This window comes from Pezoporus occidentalis, unplaced genomic scaffold, assembly GCF_034315485.1.
Source record: "Pezoporus occidentalis ecotype Australia unplaced genomic scaffold, CSIRO_AGI_Poc_V1 ctg3, whole genome shotgun sequence".
In the NCBI taxonomy this organism is placed as follows: domain Eukaryota; kingdom Metazoa; phylum Chordata; class Aves; order Psittaciformes; family Psittacidae; genus Pezoporus; species Pezoporus occidentalis.
The window spans coordinates 10411967-10431240 of NW_026914940.1; the positions used below are offsets into that span (position 1 = coordinate 10411967).

Consider the following 19274-nt stretch of genomic DNA (forward strand, 5'->3'; position numbering starts at 1 on the left):
TGCCCACTGGGCCATTCCTAACATGACATTCTTTAAAGTGGAAAAAATGACATCCAGCTGTCTGGTTTGAATTTGGTTTTTGCTAGCATATACCAGTATTTCATCCAAGAAGCTGAATTAGAAGAAAATTGAGTAACAAATGCAGTAACTGAAGCTAAGTGAAAGAATTAACACTTGCCATGTTACCTTAGTTTATACTCTTTCTGTGAGTCATGATGCAGGATTTCATTGCGTGACCACATGCTGTATTTCCCATGATGCTTGCTTTGTTCAGTGCAAAAGAGGGATGGTGTCTGCTGAATGATCAGCTTAAACAGTTTTACTGTGCAGCTTCAGACCATGTTCCAGTGTGTTCTGTTCAATACTACATTGAAGTCACAAATGTTCATTTCCCCACAGGCTCCTATGTGGTCCTCAAAACTATTGCTAGTATTATTGAATCAATTTTCAAACCTTTCTGGAAATGTGTAATTCATTGCTTTACTAAGGCAGAGCTGAAGCCCAGATAAATGAATATCAAAGATCTCCAGTTGTTTTGGATTTGCACTCTGAGGCCATGAAAAAAATAAGTTTCTTTGCATTACTTTCCATCTGCTGTAGCTAACATATCACCATGGACAGAAACTAGAGATGAGCTGAGAAGTGGTAAATTGTCCTTCCAGTACGGCCCCACCACAGCTGCTTTTCTTTACATAGTCCCATTCTGTCTGAACCCTTCCATCTGCCATCCTAGTCACATAAACACTATTTTCCTTGACTGACACGGCCAAGCCATCCCACTGGTGTTCTGAACTTCCTTCTGCTCAGTCTCCTCTAATTCAACATCTAAGGATATGTCTGAAGTAATTGCCAGGAAAAACTATGCTGCTAACAGTGTAGGGAAGGGCAGTATCCCCATATCAAGACTGCAGTTGTGGCAGTCTGAAGATCATAGAATCATAGAATCATAGAATAGTTAGGGTTGGAAAGGACCTTAAGATCATTTAGTTCCAACCCCCCTGCCGTGGGCAGGGACACCTCACACTAAACCATATCACCCAAGGCCTTGTCCAACCTGGCCTTGAACACTGCCAGGGATGAAGCATTCACAACTTCCCTGGGCAACCTATTCCAGCGCCTCACCACGCTAACAGGAAAGAATTTCCTTCTTATATCCAACCTAAACTTCATGGTAGCTGGTATGATTTGTATGGGAGGCATGAGAAAGACATGAAGCAGCAGCAGAAATAGCAAGTGTAAAGTGAAGAGGTGACTAGTGGTGTAGTCAGGCCAGGAGCGGTGCTGGAAGAAGCCAAGAACTGCAGTGTTTGGTTTGATTTGTTTTTGTACCCCTAGTCTAAGGCTCAATGAAATAGAGGAGAGCGGGTATGCAGGTAATAACAGCAGCAATCACAGTGGTATGCAGATATGGCAGTAACTGTGTTGTGACCCTTGAACCGCACACAGCTTTCCAGCAGCTCCTGTGTGACTCCTGCTACGCAGTGGCTAGGGGCAGCACAGCCTCTTTGACCTCATCTGTGGGAGGAAGTAAGCCTTCAGCTCCTGAGGGTGGTATCACCAAATCATCAGGGGGACCTGGGTACATGACAGGTTGGTCTCTCAAGGAAGGGGTGAGGTCCTTGGAACCTCTGTTTTCTTTTCCAAGCAAAATCTGTTGGAGTTCCCCAACCTTCATCTTACAGTAGTGTCTTCATATCGCTGATGGAGACAATTTCTCAACAGACACCTGAGTGAGATCAGGAAGTTTGGGTTCCCTGGAGCTGGATGGAAGACAGGCTGTGGTGGAGGTGGCTGTGTTTTTCATTTTCACTCCTGAATGTCCAACCATTGTAGCAATCTGATAGCTGCTGAGGTCATTTGTTTTTCATCTCCCTGTATGTTCTAAGGCTGTGGCTCCCTACTTGCAGGTAGAACCTGTGCCCTGTTGGATGAGACTAGCGTGTGGGCTCTGAGCGTGCTTCTGTTCACCTCGCAAAGGCTCCCTGGAAGAGGTTTAGGCTGGTTTTGGCCAGCTACAGGAGAAGAGACAGCGCACAATGCAACATACGCAATGCAACATGCTGGTTATCCCTGCCACATTCATCTGCAAATGTGTTTGATAAAAAAGAACTGTCAAAGTGAAGGAGTTCTATTGAACCAGAGCATGTCATGATATGTGCATGATGTTTGAGATGTAATACCAGATGCAGTACAGACTTCAGCATCTCATCAAATTGTAGTCTGGGTTGCACTAAAGCTCTAAGCTTAACCTCAGAAGTACAGGTAAATAAATAAAAGTGCTATTTTATGATAGCATTTAGTGGCCTCCTTTCTTTCTCTTGAAATAAATGATGTATTTCTTTATAACAAATTTTTTCATCTGAAATGTAAGCAGTTGCAAGGATATGGTATATAAAAATGTCAGCAGGAAATGGACCTTTTTGACACTTCTGAATAACCATGCTAACTTTAAATCTATTTTTTTCTGAAAATATAGGTCTAAGTTTAAATACTGGCTCTGGGCAAGCTGTTTGAATTGTTCAGCTATCTAAAAATATACTTAAAAGCTGCATGCGAGGAGACAAGAAGCTGATGTAGAAGGAAAGGAAGAGACAGAATGTCAGGGCCTTCGGGAAGCTGTAGCACAAAGACTTCACAGATGTTCTTTTCAAAGAACCCCTCCTCTGCCTGCTCTTAGTGCAGATATTTGTGTGGAAGGAGCGTGCTGAAGTTACATAAAGAGAAGTGAGCTAAAAATAAAACCTTATGACCAGGAGACCTAGAGGCAATGAAGAGCAGAAAGATATCAAATATTAGAGAAGGGATTTTCTTCCTTCAATATTTCTAGTAAGCAACTAGGGGCAAAATACCCCAGTGCTGTTTGACATAGCCTCTAAACACAGAAGACCTTGCAAGCTCTTTAGATTTTAACTTGCAAACATGAGATAGCAGACAGTAGCAAGACTTGTTTTCTTGGGTGCTGGGTCTGCCAGATAAGGAACTGAGGGAGATAAAGCAGAAGGCTGCAGCAGTGACCGAAGGGGCAATGCTGATGAAATGGGCCCTTGAATTTTGTTCTCTGAGGCGAAGAAGATTTTGCAAGGCCGATCACCTGATTCCTTGCTCCATGCCATCTCTTTTCATTCAGTCACCGGAGGATGGAGATAGTTTATGTTTCTTTATAAATGGCTTAGAAAAATTTCTGCTCTGCCTTTAATTGGGTTACCATCCTGTCTTCCCCTGCTGTTCTGCATGAAATGTTGCTTTGTGACATACATTTCCTCTTCCTTTCTGTACAAAAGCAAAAGATGAAGATCAAGTTATTTCTGAATAACAATGTCTAGACTCCATCACTGGACTCCATCCAAGAATGTTTAAACAGGTCATAGCTTAAACTGGTGTAAACTGGCACAGCTGCACTGGCTTTGTTCTAGTTATTCTGACTAACGCAGGTGAGGATGGAGCACGTGTTAACATGCGCCTTTCTTGGTCTTTGTGCTCTGACAAGGATTTCTCTGAGTTATACTTGGGCTTATTCATTTTGGGGCATACATAGTCATGGTTTAAAGTGAGGAATTATGAATAGGCTTTAAATGCATGACCCAGTGTCTAGACTACTGCTTGCACTAAGTCTTCTGTTCTTCATGTAGGCATTGTTTTGTACTTTTTTTATTGTTTTACTCCTGTTCCTACCCGTGTCTCGGACTGTGTGCTCATTTCATGTGCAACTTAAGGAATGCACATAGGGGTGGCTCAGGATTGCAGAGAGATTGCTACAAGTGCGCCGCATCACTTCTTCTTTATGTCTTTTGTATTCTTCCTCCTTCCTCCTCTCACCATCTTCAACAACCTTTGGTTTGGAGACAACAGCATCAACAAGGAGTTATGAATCATCCGATCTGGGAAGAAGTACTTCAGTTGCTTTTCATAATCATTTGCTCTCTCATCACTAACTACAGAAGAAACAAAATACCGTCAAGGTTTACTGCCACATACTTGTAAACAATCTGGTCTTGATGTTTGCCTGCTGTTGAAATAATAAGGTACATATCAGTATGCAGAAGGATGGGCCCAGCCCCTTTGCCCTGAGTTTTACAATGACTCTTCTCATCTTAATACGTGCTCATTGCTGGCTCTGTGCAGGTCTCGGCACGCAGCGCTTCATCACAACTTTGTTAACTCCACTTCAATCGGAGGAAGAAATCCTTTCCTTGTTGGCTTTGGAAAGATTTTGGGTTCTGTTTGAATGTATTTCATAATAAAACAAAAATATGAAGGGGGTGAGACAAAGCTGTTGCTGACACAGAGCTGAAAAGGCATGTGTTATCTCAAGATACCTAAAGGCACTTTGTTCAGAAAGACACAAAATGCAGATTTCTTAATCCTGGTTGTGTTCCAGATGGTGGCCCTGGTTAAGCAATTGAGTGTATTTTAACTCTGCAAACTGCTGAAAATGCAGGAAATAAAGAGCAAAACCAGCACAGGCCAGCAGTTGCCTTAATGCGTGGGGTATGAAGTGGGAAAGGCCCACTTTGAATTACTGCTTGGGAACTAGAAGCAGAACGCTGCAGGGTGGCACGTGTTCTGTGCAGGGCTGTGGAAGTAGTCCGTGTTGTCCACTTGCTGCTGGTCAGTACAGATGTGAAGCAGAGAAAGAGATGGTCAGATAACCATCACCTGGGCAGTTTTGGTTAAGCAGGTTTCTCTCTCCTTTTAATGCCTGATTTAGCAAAACAGCTTCTGAGGGGCAAGGCACCCCCAGAAAAGCTTGCCTCTGTATTAATGGATTTAGGGGTTTTGCCCTTTGACTACTTTAACTCTCTTCATGGAAGGAGAAATGTTGCTTGGAGAGTTAGTGATCATTTAGATAGTTTGGGTTAATACTTCTGATCCCCGATGAGCTTTGTGCAGGCAGGGAAATGATGGATCCCTCCCTCTATGCTTCCCTATACCCTAATAGATGATGTGACGGACCTAAGGGTGGGTTTTAAAAATGTCTATAAATGATAATGCCAGGAAAAGGGAATCTGAGACATGGTCTGAAGTTTAACTGCTGATGCCTTTAAATACCTTATAGCAAGGTATTTAAAAGATTTTGAGTCCACTGTGTTCCACATCAACCAGCACCACTGCCAGATCATCCTCTTCTTGTCAAAGCACTGTTAGAAGGTATTTGCTCTCAGACCATGATCCTGACTTGGCTCTTCTCTCCCTGATGTATCTCAGGAACCTTTACTCTTCCCTGGTGCCACCACATAGTGTCTATAGGAGGCCAGAACCTGCACCTTGCTCTGCATCACCCTGCTTGAACTCCATACCCTCACTGCAGTTGGGCCTGCCCAGTCTTGCTGCTGCCAGCCTACTTACCTTGCCTTTGTCCCAGTCCTCTCCTCCCCAATCTCTGAGCTTCTCCTGTCATGCATACACCTACTCAGGCACACTGGCTGCAACACTCTGTTTTATAGTTGGGACGTTGAGACTTGGGTTTCTTCAGGGCTTTCCCAAAGGGGGGAAATTGGAGGTGTGGGACTTCCCAGTGACATGGGAGAAGCAGGAAGAAGTGTCTGGACCTTCTCCAGAAGGCAGAAGCCCTCTGCACCCTGGCTGTCAGGGAAGGGCAACTCGTGTGGCTGTGGTTCAGTGGCTGCTGCATGTTCCTTTGAGCCCATCAGCCTGCTCATGGACAGGAAGAAAACCAAAGGAAACCTTTGAATTGCTCTGCTTGCCCCTGCAGGCTGTGATTTCTCACGATGGTCCAGCTCACTTCTATCTGCAAGCAGCCCCTTGTCTTCTGGTACTAAAGGACCAGGGAGTGTTTTGCTCTAGCTGGATAAAAATCAAGCATTTGAGGGCATCCGTGGTATAATTCAAGCTATGGCTCCTGTCATATTTTTCACAGAGTAGCTCCATTAATTACTTATTGTCTCTGACTTAACAACCTGCGAGTTGTTCATGAGCAGATTTCGTTTTTCTGAACTTTGTTTTTTGGGATTTTGGGGGGGATTTCTTACATTTTTATTAATTATTTTACCAAATCTCTCCTTGATGTGTGTGAAAAAGAGAGTGCAAACATTTAGCAATCAACATTGGAGTTGTTCCTATCAAATATATAGAGCTACACCAGACTTAAATTCCACCCAATCCTGACCTAAAACACTTAAATTTGAGTCTTTATTCAGGCTGTTCGTGTGCCTTCAAATGTCAAGTGAACCTTAAAATCAACTGATGATTGAAAATGGTGGCATTAAGTTGTTTGGGAGCCCAGGTCAGTGCTCCTGTTCATTCCCAGAGTCAAATACACTCGTATCTTTATCTAATGTACCTGGGCAGCAGTGTGATTTGGGGAAAAGGAGGAAGATTCTCCCCTTTAGCATAATGGCAACCTGAAAGGGTACAAGCCCAGAGCTCCCACTTCCTTGAAGAGTATCTTAACTATACACTGGGAACGCCAGTTTTCAAGCATTTGCTTTGGCAGGATGCTGGGTTTTGGTTTTGTAGTATTCTGCAATATATAGAGAGAACTTTCTGTGGATGTTCCTGACAAACAGATCCGTGTGCAAGAATATCCTTAGCAAGTAAAAACATCTTTTGTTGTGGAGACTGAGTGTTAAAGATGTGGTCAGAAATGCCAGTGTTTAAGTGAGGCAGTTTCAAACAGCTCTGTAGTCGTTCTCTGTAGTCAGGTCAAGCAATGAGTATAATAAACTATATAATAAGTAGTATAATAAACTATCGGTCCATGTTTGTAGTTGAATACCAGCTGCTGGGTTTACTTGTTAAAACAGAGGTCTTTCCTATGTGTTTTTATATTTGTCTATTCCCTATGGAGGCATTCCTTCACTGTATTTTGTCATAATCTCAGATTAGGTTTGTGACCAGGAATTAGCACGAATGCTTTCACTGGTCACACATTCAAAGACCAAGGAGGACACCTGATTTGCATGCATGGTAGGTGTTTTATGTGCTTAGACTGGCTTATGGAGATGTGCTTGACTTAGAAAACTTCCTTTAGAGAAGGACAGTCACCACTGGGTACTCAGTTTTGTGGAGAGGGAGGTGAAGCACGTCTCACAACTGCATTTCTTATTCCTCCCAGGACTGGAAAGGGGTCATTCTCTACCCAACTGCAATGTGATTGTAAAAGCACTGTGTGCTCTCTTTGCCTCCCTGCTCTTGTAAGGGTCCTCCCTGGTTGCTCTCCAGTTCTTTCTACTCTTTGTGCAGCTCCTGACATAATGGGATGTGGGTCTGTAGTCAATACTCCAGGTCAGCATGATACTATGTAAGTACCAAAGATGGATCTTCTCATCATCCTGCATCAGGAATAGCTTGTTACTGCACTGGAACACTGTGTGAGTTGAGAGAGTTGGATCTGGGAAATAATTCTGTTGGGTATTAAATGAAATTGTACAAGAGTTTTATAGCAAAGTCTATAAAGTATAACAGAGGGGGTGGAAAGCTGTATCCTGAGCTGACCGCTATATTCTCAGTATTTTTCTGTGTTCTAGATAGAATTCTATATGGTTCGAAGTGTAATTCTTTTGGTTCAGTTTCTCAAGCTTCATTTCTCTCTGTACTTTCTCAGCAAAGTAATTGCCTCAAACCTCTTCTAACACACATAGAAAACATGATTTTATAGGCACTGTCCATTGCTAGCTAAAAGCCAGGGTATGAAGGAGTGGTGCTTAGTGGGATTTTTGAAAGGTAACTGACACCAAATTGCCATGGAAATGGATAGGATTTAAACAATTGAATAATATCTTCCAGTATCTATCTCCCTTTGCAGTGAGCTCAATGCTTCTTAAAAACCTGGCCCATCACCTCTGTGCAGTGCCATCATACTTTTCCATAAGGGTATTTCCCTTCCTGGCACAAAGGAGGTTGCTGGCCTCATCAGAAGAGCAATGCAGTAAGAGGGAGCTGCACTGCAACATCTGCACTGGATTGTGTTATTTCCAAGCTTCTAGTTTGGAGACATCGGTGGGATGAAAGGCATTGAAACCTCTCCCTGGCACTTACTCCCTGATTGCAGTGATAAGGTTTCTGGTTGCAAGGGAAGCAAGATGGTTTGTTGAGGGGAAATTGCAGAGGTTAATGCCTCCCACTCCCCTGTTCTCTGCAAGTTTGGGATTCTATGACTTCATACAATAGGAAGATGATCCCATTCCGTCCAAGATAAGCCATCATGGTGGGCAGCACATGGGAGTAGGAGGTGAAGGTGAAGGTGCAGTTTTGGCTGGTGACCTTTGGCAAGTCTCTCTAGGAGACCTCCCACTGCAGCAGGCAAAGGCTGGAAAGAACCCATCAGACCCTTGCCTGTGTTTCCACTCCTGCTGGAATGCGAATTCCTTTTGCACTGACCCAGGACAAACACACCTGTGTTCTCTTCTTGCCTTAGCATTCTATTTTGCACCAGTGAATAACAGCAAAACAGAAGAGCAAGCTTTGTGGTTCAGGAAGCTGACAGTTATTAAAAGTAAATTTCACAAGGAGGCAAGAGGGAGGAAGGGGAATTCTGATGAATCCCTGATATGTATGGAATGTTGTTTTTATACAGGAATAAAGCAGACTTCAGAGTTTCTTCAATTACATTTTAGGAGTTTTATTATTTGAAAATAATTGCCTGTAGTTGCTTTATTTCTCCTGAGCCAGGGCAGTTCTGATTGACGTGACTGGAACAAACAGGGTTGTGTAAGTCTGCAGAGGTTTCCTGGTACGCTGGCCAGCTACAGGCTTTGTACTGATGCTTATCGTAACTGTGCAGTTCTCACCTGACATCTGTGTCACAGTCACACACTGTGTGTCTGCAGTGATGCTAACATAAGTCATTCCCACAGAGTGATCTCCAGCACGGCACTGGAAGGATGCCTGCAGCCACCGGCAGCTTCTTCTAGCCCACAGATGCAACAACAAGAGAAAGATCACCTCTGAGTTAGCAAGAAGCACCAGAAAGGCCAGGTCAGCCTCAGGTCTACTACAAATGGTTCAATTTGGGTGGAATTTCTTTTATATCATTTTAGAATTTCATCCTACAATCTTGTCATTTTGATAGGGAAGCAGTGTGGAAAAATGGGGGTGAATGAAAAGAACAGCTCCATAGGTTTTTCCTATCTTTTTTTAACATTACCTGGCATTGTACTTATAATTAACTAAAAAAACTTCTTCTATTCACTGCTTTTGGCTGACTCTGGGGACTCATATCAGAAGAATCCTTTGGAGGACAAAATGCAATATTCTACTGGAGACAAGTTTGATACTTGAAATATTTGTTTGTGTATGGAAAAAAGCCTTCCTCTAAACCAGGTTTATAGAAACACATGATAAAACTGACATCATGAATGTTGGCAGTAAGAACAAAAAGGGTATCTGTGCATAAGATGTCCTGTGACTGTGGTAGCAATAATCCTTTACAAACAACTGAGAGCTGCAGATCTTCTAAGGAGGAGAATTTGTGGTGATAGACATCTCCTGACATTGACCCTGCAGTTGTCCCCTTGAAGGTAATGTAAAAGCCCTTTGGGACACCAACTTGCATTTACAAGACAGACCTAGAAGGCTGGTTTTCAGCCTCTCTTATTTCTGCCTGAAATGATGTTTAATGCAGGTCACAGAGCAACGGAGAGGGGAGGGCCTATAGAGTTATGCAGGATGGCCCCTGTCATACAAACTCCGAGCAAATCGCTGTTCTGGCCTGATGGAGGCATCCAGCCACCATGTATGTTGGTACCAAGAAACTTTGCAGGGTGTAATGACAGCAGATCTGTCTCAAGAATGTCTGGGCTTTTGGACAGTAGGTGTAGATTTGGGGTAAACTCAAAAGCAGCAAAGACCACTCTTTGCTGTATACTTACAAGGGGTGCTTTGGTCCTGCTGGTGTGTTTCACAATGCCAGATTAGGTCTGATAAGCACTCTAGAAAAGTAGCACATTGGAGTCCTTGTTCCATTTCTTATGAGTGAAACTCAAGCTCTTGGTCCAGATTCTCAAAAGTATTTGGGCATGTTGGATCTTATGCATCCTTGTGATCAGGTAACGGCTGCAGCTGCGTTGGAGACTCCAGCTCAAGGGCTTCCTGTCACTTGTGAGAAAGATTTGCACTTTTAGGAATTTGACCCATAATTTATGGAAACAAAGGACCCTTTCAAGGAGAAGCTTCTCATTCTAAGGAATTAGACATGTTCTAATGGCACGGGGCCAGCTGTGTCACCCTTCCCTGAGGTGAAGGGCTGCTCTTGCTGTGCTGAGAGCAGCACTGAGCTCTGCTCTGCATGACACTGGTGATGAAGGCTCCTTCTACATCTGACCTGCAGCAACCTCGAGGCAAGGTCAGACACTGGCACTAGAGTAGCCCCGTTGAAGGAGATACCTGCCTGAGGTAACCACTGATGGTTTTGTTCCTCATTCCTGCTTATTTAGAAAGCAGGCAAATCGTGGTAAGCTTTAAAACAATTCCAAGCAGTTCACATTCACAAACAAGCTGTGGGAACTCTGATTTAAATCCAGGTGGAGATTTTTTTCATAGTATTTCATAGGTTGTTTACACCAGGAAACTAACAGCCATACTGACAACAACAGCCACCAGAGCATTTGAATGGTAGTTTGTGACTTCCTCCAGTGCCTGGATTCATTCCCTCTCCCTCCTGTTTATATCTGAGAAGAAGAACTCTAAAACAGCAAGTGAAAGCTGTGTCTTTACTTTTAGAGTCTTGGGGCTTTTTATTTCATCTTTCTCTGTAAGCTTGATATAAGTGTGTCACTGACCCTCAGTGAAGAACAAATAAGCAGTAATAGCTTGTGTGGTGCTGAAACTATATAACTGATATTAGTGTGAGCTTCCAGTGCTCATGAGATACTCTGCAATGGGAGCCCTGATGTATATGATCCAATAGATGGTATTTCATGTTGTCTGATAGTACAAAATCCTTAAGCCCAGACATTACTTTGAAGGGGCTGTAGCTCAGTTAGAATTCTTGCGGGAAGTACAGGCAATGATAGGACTGGTTAATGACTTCATGATCTGGACTCCTGCTGTGTAAGGAACGTCTCACTTCTTCCCTCAGTTCCCTTGGGATGTCCTGTGATGTAATGGTCCCTTTCTTCTGAGAGCAACATTCAGATATTTTCTATTTTAGAAGGTTCAAAGCCTCACACTACTTCTATGAAAAACACAGAACTGCTTTGTACACAGTAGAAATAATGTAGTCTGATTTTGTCCTTTACTTGGGTCCCCATTTACGTGGGTCCTATAACTGGATTTACAGCATCTAAAGTGGGTTGAGTAGCTCCTGCATCCTGTTGGGTGTCTGTCCGTCACCCACACCTATGGAGACACACTTCCATGAAGAATGTAGTAGGAACCTCAAATGCTTGAGACAGACACTTCTGTAAACTCAACTGGAAGATTCAGAAGTTATAACGGTGTGAGAGCAATGTGAAAGAGTGTGTGTAGCTGCGCCTTGGGAGAGCTGATAAGCCAACTGACAGCTTATGGGTCAGGATGTAAGTGGCTGTGGTGGGTGTCTCCTACAGATAACCTCATTGGGAAGAAGCAGCAGACAACTGGAAGAAGCCTCTTGTTTGCAGGTGCTGGTTCTTGAACCACCCTGGTATCTGCTGGAGGGACACCACAGCAGGGCACAAACAATCAAGGCTGTGTGCATTGATCAACCCACTTCTGACACAGGTGGTGGAGGAGCCAGTAGAAGGAAGAACTCTGCTCTACCTGACCCTTAGCAACAGGGAAGAACTGGGCAGCATTGTGAAGGCCAGGGGTAGCCTTGGTTGCTGCAATGATGAGATGAGGATGGAGCAGGGAAACTGGTGGCAAAGGACAAGGAAAAGGTCAAAGTAATCAGTGTCTTCTTTCCCTTGTTTTTTACTGGTAGGATTTGCCTGCAGGAATCCAGGTTCCTGAAACCAATGGGAAAGTCTGAAGCAAGGAATACCTGGTAGAAAATATGTATTTGCCATGTCTTCAACATGGGCAAGGAGAATGTGAGGACCTACAGGCTGGTCAGCCTCACCATGATCCATAGGAAAGTGATGGAGCAAATAGTCCCAAGTAGTTGAGAGTAGTCAGCATGAGCTTACAAAAGTCTAATCAACCCAATAGCTTCCTGCAATGAGATGACTGGCTCAGTGGATGAAGGGAGAGCATTGGATGTTGTTTATTTTGACTTTAATGAGGCTCTTGACATTGTCTCCCACAACATCCTCAAGAGAAAATGTTGAAGTACAGGCTAGATAAATGGACAGTGAGGTGGACTGAAAACTGGCTGAAGTGCTGGGCCCAGAGGGTTGTGATCAGCAGATCAAAGTCCAGCTGGAGGCGAGACACTATCAAGGGTGCTGATACTAGGGCTATATCTGTTTAATCTTTTCATTAGTGACCTGAATATTGAGGGCAAATGCACCCTCAGCATGTTTGCAGGTGATATAAACCTGAGAGCAGTGACACATAAGCCAGCAATGTGCCCTGGTGGCAAAGGTGGCCAACAACCTCCTGGGCTGCTTTAGGCAAAGCACTGCTAGCAGGTCAAGGGGGGTGATGCTTCCACTCTGCTCAACCCTGCTGAGATGGCCCTGGGGTGCTGGGTCCTGTGCTGGGCTTCCCACTACAACGGATACGTGGACATGCAAAAGGCTGCACAGGGTCATACAAGAGGCTGAGAGCTGGGATTATTCAGCCTGGAGAAGAGAAGGCTGCAGGGGACCTTATCAATGTGTGTGAATACATGAATGGAGGGGAGGGGGAGCAGAAGGAAGATGGGGCAGACACTTCTCAGTGGTGGTGCCCAGTGACACTGCCAGATAGGCAATGGACATAAATAGAAATATAGGGAATTCTGTGGGAACATAAGTAACTTGTTTACTGCTCAGAGGTCAAACACTGGAGCAGGTTGCGCAGAGAGGTTGTGGAGTCTCCATCCTTGGAGGTATTGAAAACCTGACTAGATGCAGCCCTGAGCAAGCTGTTCTCATTGCCCCTGCTTTGACCAGGGCTTGGACCAGATGGTCCCCAAAGATGCCCTCCAAGCTCAGCTGGCCTGTGATTCTGTGGAGCGGGCACATCTATACATACATACACGTGTGATCACACAGTTTGACTGCATGAACACTTCAGAAAATGAGGTCTACAGAGATAGCAGAAATTCTGTGATGCTTGTTTCAAGGAGAGTTAAAAAGTTTAGAGTTCATGTGCAAAGCATTTTTAAATCAATCTCAGTTTGGGTTTGGGTCTTCTGTGCAGTACAGGCCACAGCCCTTTCAGCATATAATATCTCAAAGTTTATTCAATGTATTTTGCTGCACATCATTCAGAACTGGTAGAAAATGCACATTGAATGCACTACCTTGTATGTCAGATAAGCCTGTCAGACTAGATTTTGGTTGCTTGTCCCTCACCAAGTTGTGGTGTTCTAGCTCTGTGGGACCTTAGACCACCCATTCTTCCTGGCCTGTGTTAATTCAATATAGGGAACCATACTTCCATACACTCAGAACTGGCAGAGAAATATTGGGAAGAACATTCCTGCTCAATGTTTATCCAGTGCTATAAGTAAGTAAACCCCATCAACTTGCAGTTTTTGTTCCTTGCCCTGGTGACTGGGTACCAGCATCTTGCATGCTTCCATTGTTTCTTCTCTGTGACAGTGTTTAAGCCCTTTTGAACAGGAGCTCAGGGAAGGGGATGGGTGGACAGACTGTCTACTTAAAGAGGTAAGTCACATTGTGCAATGAATAATGCAACATAAATCATGCAGTCCAGCTAGTCTGTTACTTTGAATGTCTTTAAGTCTACACATCCTGTATTTTATTTTTCAGCCATCTGCAAAGATGGTGCAGAACAGAAGCAGAACAGGATCAAAGGCTGTGTATTATTTCACTGTGTAAGTCTGCAATGGAGACACAAAGGGAAGTGATTTCTCCTCTTCAGTCTATCATGTCATTTTATGTCAAGGATAGTAAATGAAGGCTCTTCCTTGTTGCTGAGCAAAAAGATTTAACAGGAAACCTTTGAGCTGAGGACAAGGCAGAGCTGGCATTGGGATTGCCCATTCTGGGACGTGCTCTTGCACTGTCAATATCCAGGAGGAGCTTGGATCTTGAATCCAGTCTTGTTTTGGGCCAGTTAATGCAGCTGAGTCAGATAAGCTTGGACAGTCAGGGAAACATGGATGTTATAATTGTCTTCTTGAGGCTTTCCAGTGACTCCCTCGGTTTGCATTATCTGTATTATGCTGGCTGGGGTCTGAGTCAGGGAAACATTTGACCCTGAGCTTTGTTCACTCCTACTTGGACATTTCAGAGCTTTGCACTTAAGCATTTTCCTGGAGCGTGGTGGTTTTCTGAGGTAATGTCTGGAGCCATCCCACTGCAGTTAATGGAGAAAGATCCTGTTGACTCTTGGAGGCTTGGATTCCGCTTTCTCTTGAGTAATGTTGACAATGCTGAGAAAAAATTAGGGATTCTCTCACAGGCATCACTCACAGTATGTAGTCCTTGAAGGGGACAGGGTGACCACCTCACCCATCTTCACTTGCACTCTCCTGGAGATGCACAGATTGATACGGTTTGAATGTTTCAGGGGACCAATAGTGAAGAATCAGTGACAGTTCAGACAGCTGTGGAGGAGGTAGAAGGTTCTTTATCTCTGCTCTCTAGCCTTGGGCAGCATGGTCTAATGTTAGGTGTGAGGGCTGTGGCAGGGGGTTGGAACTGGATGATCATAAGGTCCTTTCCAACCCAAACCATTCTATGATTCTATATTGCTTCTCAAACCAAGAAACCCAGTCGGTAACACACAGCCAGGACCAGCCATGGTAACAGTGGATGTACAGTGACCTACTTTTAACACAGCTTATGTAGCCTGTCGTGCTGCTTTATGCTTGAATGGCAGAATTTGCAACAAAAGGTCAATTTATGGCAGCCTTTTATTGCAAGGTTCTTTTGCTCTAGTCCTAAGTTATAATGACAAAATGCTGTGCTGAGTACAATGGGAACTGCAAAAAACAGCCCCACTTTTTATGTAAAGCTTTAAACTTTATCTGTTTTAAACAGCTTTGGTGCTAAGCTAATTTTTTTTTGTTTGGTTGCTTATGAAAAGAGCTTTATTACTTGTATGGAGAGAAATACTGGAACATTTCTGAGTATGAATAGAAAGGCTCAGCAATGGGGACTTTAAGTAAAGCCATACAAAACACTTCTGAAGCTCAGCAAACCTGCACGGAGAGAGGAGAGTCTAAACCACAGAAGCCCAGAAAAGGGAAAACTGCATAGGGAGAAACAAATGGGAGCTTCCCCCTGCTAAGGGAAGGTACAAAGTAAATCTGCTGTGACCCAACCACACAGGGTCACAAACTAGCCGAGATAAATGCAGGAAGAAGGACACTGTGACAATAGTTAGCCCAGAGGGCTGAGACACATGGCTGAGTCCCTGCATGTCAGCTGTGCTGCAATAGCTGACTGATTCATGCACTTTGCCTAGGGCAGCCATGAGGTAAAACACATTATGTTAAGCCTCAGTGGAAGAGGGTTAGATGAATGTGCTTCCCTTGCAGAGGGGTGAGAGCACATACGTGATCAGTTACCACAGCGCAGATAACGTGTGAGCATCCTCCAGCTCTCTGAGCACCCACTGGGCTCCCTTTCTGAAAAGACCTGACCCCTTTCTAACAAGCCTGTTGCAAATAGGAGCTGTGGAGTGTGTTAGCATAAACCCTTTTTGCTGCCAGCTCAGGGTAAGCATATGATGAAGCAGAAGGTCCCAATGCCTTGTGGTGCCTCCTTAGGCTTTAGTAACTCCCTTGCGTATCTATATGTTCAGCAGGGCCCTGCCATTGACAAATGTTGCACATGGGGAGATGCTTTAAGCCTGTACAGAGCCTTGTTGAGTTGTGCTGAAAGGGTGGCTTGTCATAAATCCTGGGTGATGGCAGCCTATGTCAAGCTATCCTAGTAGGGTGGCAAGGACTGTGCCCCCAGTACAGGCAGTGCCTTGTTTTCCTCTCCACTCAGCTTTCTTCCAGATAGCACAAGCAGCCTTGCCAAGGTTGCTCTACAGCTTCTACTGCTGCCAATAATCTGGGTAATCTCTTATCTTGCCTTATTTCACATGTTTATAGCCATGACAGCCAAACCCTAGACAATGTGTAATGGGTGAGTTATGTTAGAGGTTGTCGAGCCAATAACGATGTGGAGGAAAGGCATTGCTAGCTGTGTACTAGAGCTCAGAGCACCAGGGGTGGAAATCTGTAATGGCAAATGATTTGAGAAATGTTCTGTCCCAGCTTCAGTCTACTCATTCACTGCACTGCCTGCTCTTTGGGACTGACGGAGGGTTTTGCCTAGAGGCAGTTGAATGTTACTGGTTATGAGACACTCAGCTACAACGTCAAGTGAAAGGCTTGTTAGTCATCTTCACTTCTATCCCGTGTATCATCACAGCTAACAAACATCCTGCAGCTGGCTTCCAGGGCGCTGGGAAGTTGGACACTCTTCACTCTCTATCTCTGTGTGCTCCCAGTGCTATGTCTGGGTTCGCACTGGCTGGGACTCTGGCCAAAGTGAATCTCCAACAGCAGTTGGAAAAGATAGAAAGAAATTGTGTCTTTCTTAGCTGGATTGACTTGTGAGTTCTGGCAGGGCTAAGGAGCTCTTCAGACAGAATTGAAGCTGATATACATATTCAGATACTCCACACAGAGCATCATCTCTCACATGCAAACATGTACAGTCCCTTTCTCAGTCTTAATCACTGGGTACATCTAAAGATAAAGGTGATTAAAAACATTCATCAGTCGTGACCTGACATCACTGTTTGCATCAAGGAAGTAGGTCTGCACTTCTGTAACATCATGGGATCTCACCACAAGCATCACAGTAGAACTGGCAGCATGGGTTGTCTTCTTTTATAACACATAGGGGGGCAAAGCTTCTTTTAAAGACCTGATCTTAACTTGGGCTGCACATCTCATGAGTCCTTTCCTGAGAAGCGCTCAGTACATTTGTGAATCAGATGGTTGAAACAATGATGAACTGTGAAGACAAGTGCCTCAATGTATGAGCTTTCTCAGAGGAAGTCCTAACCACATCCTGAGTTAGGATGCCATGTTTGCTATCATCTTATCAAACAGCACTTGCTGTTACCAGCCTGTATCGGTGGCAGCAAGGCATGAGTGTTGAAGTAGAGAGAGATAATGGAAAGGGAAAATTCTCTCAGCAGTCAGCTGGGAAGACATGTGATGCCCCCCCCCCCCCTCCCTTGGGTGTCCTCTCCAGTGTAGCAGGGTCTCCCTGTTATAATGCTCCATATTAACTGCACAGTTTTCATTAGGAATTGTTTGGAGGGAATTTCTGCTTTATTCCTGCTCTCAGCACCATTGGGAGCACAATTTCATAGAATCATAGAAGAGTCAGGGTTGGAAAGGACCTTAAGATCATCCAGTTCCAACCCCCCTGCCATGGGCAGGGACGCCTCACACTAAACCATGTCATCCAAGGCTCCATGCAGCCTGGCCTTGAACACCGCCAGGGATGGAGCATTCACAACCTCCCTGGGCAACCCATTCCAGTGCCTCACCACCCTAACAGGAAAGAACTTCTTCCTTATATCCAATCTAAACTTCCCCTGTTTAAGTTTTAACCCGTTACCCCTTGTCCTGTCACTACAGTCCCTAATGAAGAGTCCCTCCCCAGCATCCCTATAGGCCCCCTTCAGATACTGGAAGGCTGCTATGAGGTCTCCACACAGCCTTCTCTTCTCCAGGCTGACCAGCCCCAACTTTCTCAGCCTGTCTTCATCCAGGAGGTGTTTTGATCATAACAGCATGAGAACAACAGTATGAGAACAACTGGGGAGAACAACTGCCCAGAAGGTCTGAAAACTCTCCTGTGGCAGCTCAGGAGGAAGGGTACAAAGCTGCAAGTGAAAGGCAGGCTGCAGAATGGCAGCTGGAAGGTCCTTAGCATTATTACATGGGTTAAGGCACCTAGGGCATTGCAATGATGAGGAGAGCTGGCATCCCAGAAAGGGGCCCGCAGCATTAATGGTGCTGAGCAGGACACTGCTAAGGCAGTCTGAGATGTGAAGAGGAAGTCAGTCTTGAAAATGACACCTTTCTCTTGGACTTTGGTATTTACCTGAAAGCCCAAATTAGGTGTCAGCTTGTACCTGGTACATCTGGCTGTCTGGCTGCAGAATGCTGATGAGCCACAATTCATCTTATAGTCCTCCATACAGCCAAGCCAGGATCTGGCTGGCATGGACCATGACTTCCAACCTGTGCACCCATGTCTTCTTCCTGTGGAATCCAGAGACTGGAAGAGAGTGAAAGGTTACTGCATGCCTTGGTGTCCCCTGGGGACACTCAGGAAGTGGCAAGGGCAATCATCCAGAAGGGAATTTGCAGAGTATTTCCATACATAACCATAATCCTCCCTTATGGGTAGAGGTCACCAGCTAGCTTTTTTTCTTCCGGAACATAACTGGAACAGAGAATTCCTTCTTTTCGCACAAAACCCCACTAGATTGTTCACTTCCCCAGAAATGGCAAGACCTGGGTTTTGCACCCTCAACCTAAGAGAATTCAAAGCCACAGCTTTCCTTTCCACATAAGCATCTTCAGCAGCTGTGCTTTGCATCTGCAAGAGAAGGCAAGCAGAAAAGGTCCTGCCTCTGTGGCATGTTGTTTGGGCTCTTCTGGGGTGGGGAATGAGCAGTAATGGTTGGTCCTTGCACCAGAGACTTCTGTGGTCCTGCTTCATGCTATGAAATGTACAAATAGCACTAGGAGTGCGGAGCAGAGCTCTGAGCTTGCTTCCTCTGGGGGGAGTGCCAGCAGCTACTTACTATAGTCACTTACCATGCTATAGGGTTCAGCTTAAACAAAAAGGGTAGGGAAGAGTGCACCTTGTCATCAGCCTGTAGTTTGGGTGCTCCTGAGGTTGGCTGCTGTGGACTTTCTGTTCTAGTCTTCTCCCTTGAAATGTAAACTTCTCTTGACAAAGCTCAGATTCTTGTGATGCATCAATACATCAACCACAGTAACACCGACAAGCACCTTGCTATTATCTTGCTGCTGTCATTAATCACTTCCTTACAGCTGGTCATGATATGTTAATGATAAACCTTAGCCTGATTTCTGAGGAGAGCAGAAAATTGGCTTCATTGTCCTAGCTCTGCTCTCATTAAAGCCTCATGTCATTCTCATTAGAATGCGATTTTCATGACTTAATCCATTATTTACTGCAGGGGAAATCTGAAATGCACAGAATGTATTTACAGCGAGATCTTGG

The 19274-nt window shown here is 44.6% G+C and overlaps 1 long non-coding RNA gene across 1 annotated transcript in view; it reads left to right on the forward strand.

The window, feature by feature from the left end:
- LOC134167887 (uncharacterized) overlaps positions 1–19274 on the forward strand; it is a 34844-nt gene that overhangs the window by 12761 nt on the left and 2809 nt on the right. The window lies entirely within an intron of this gene.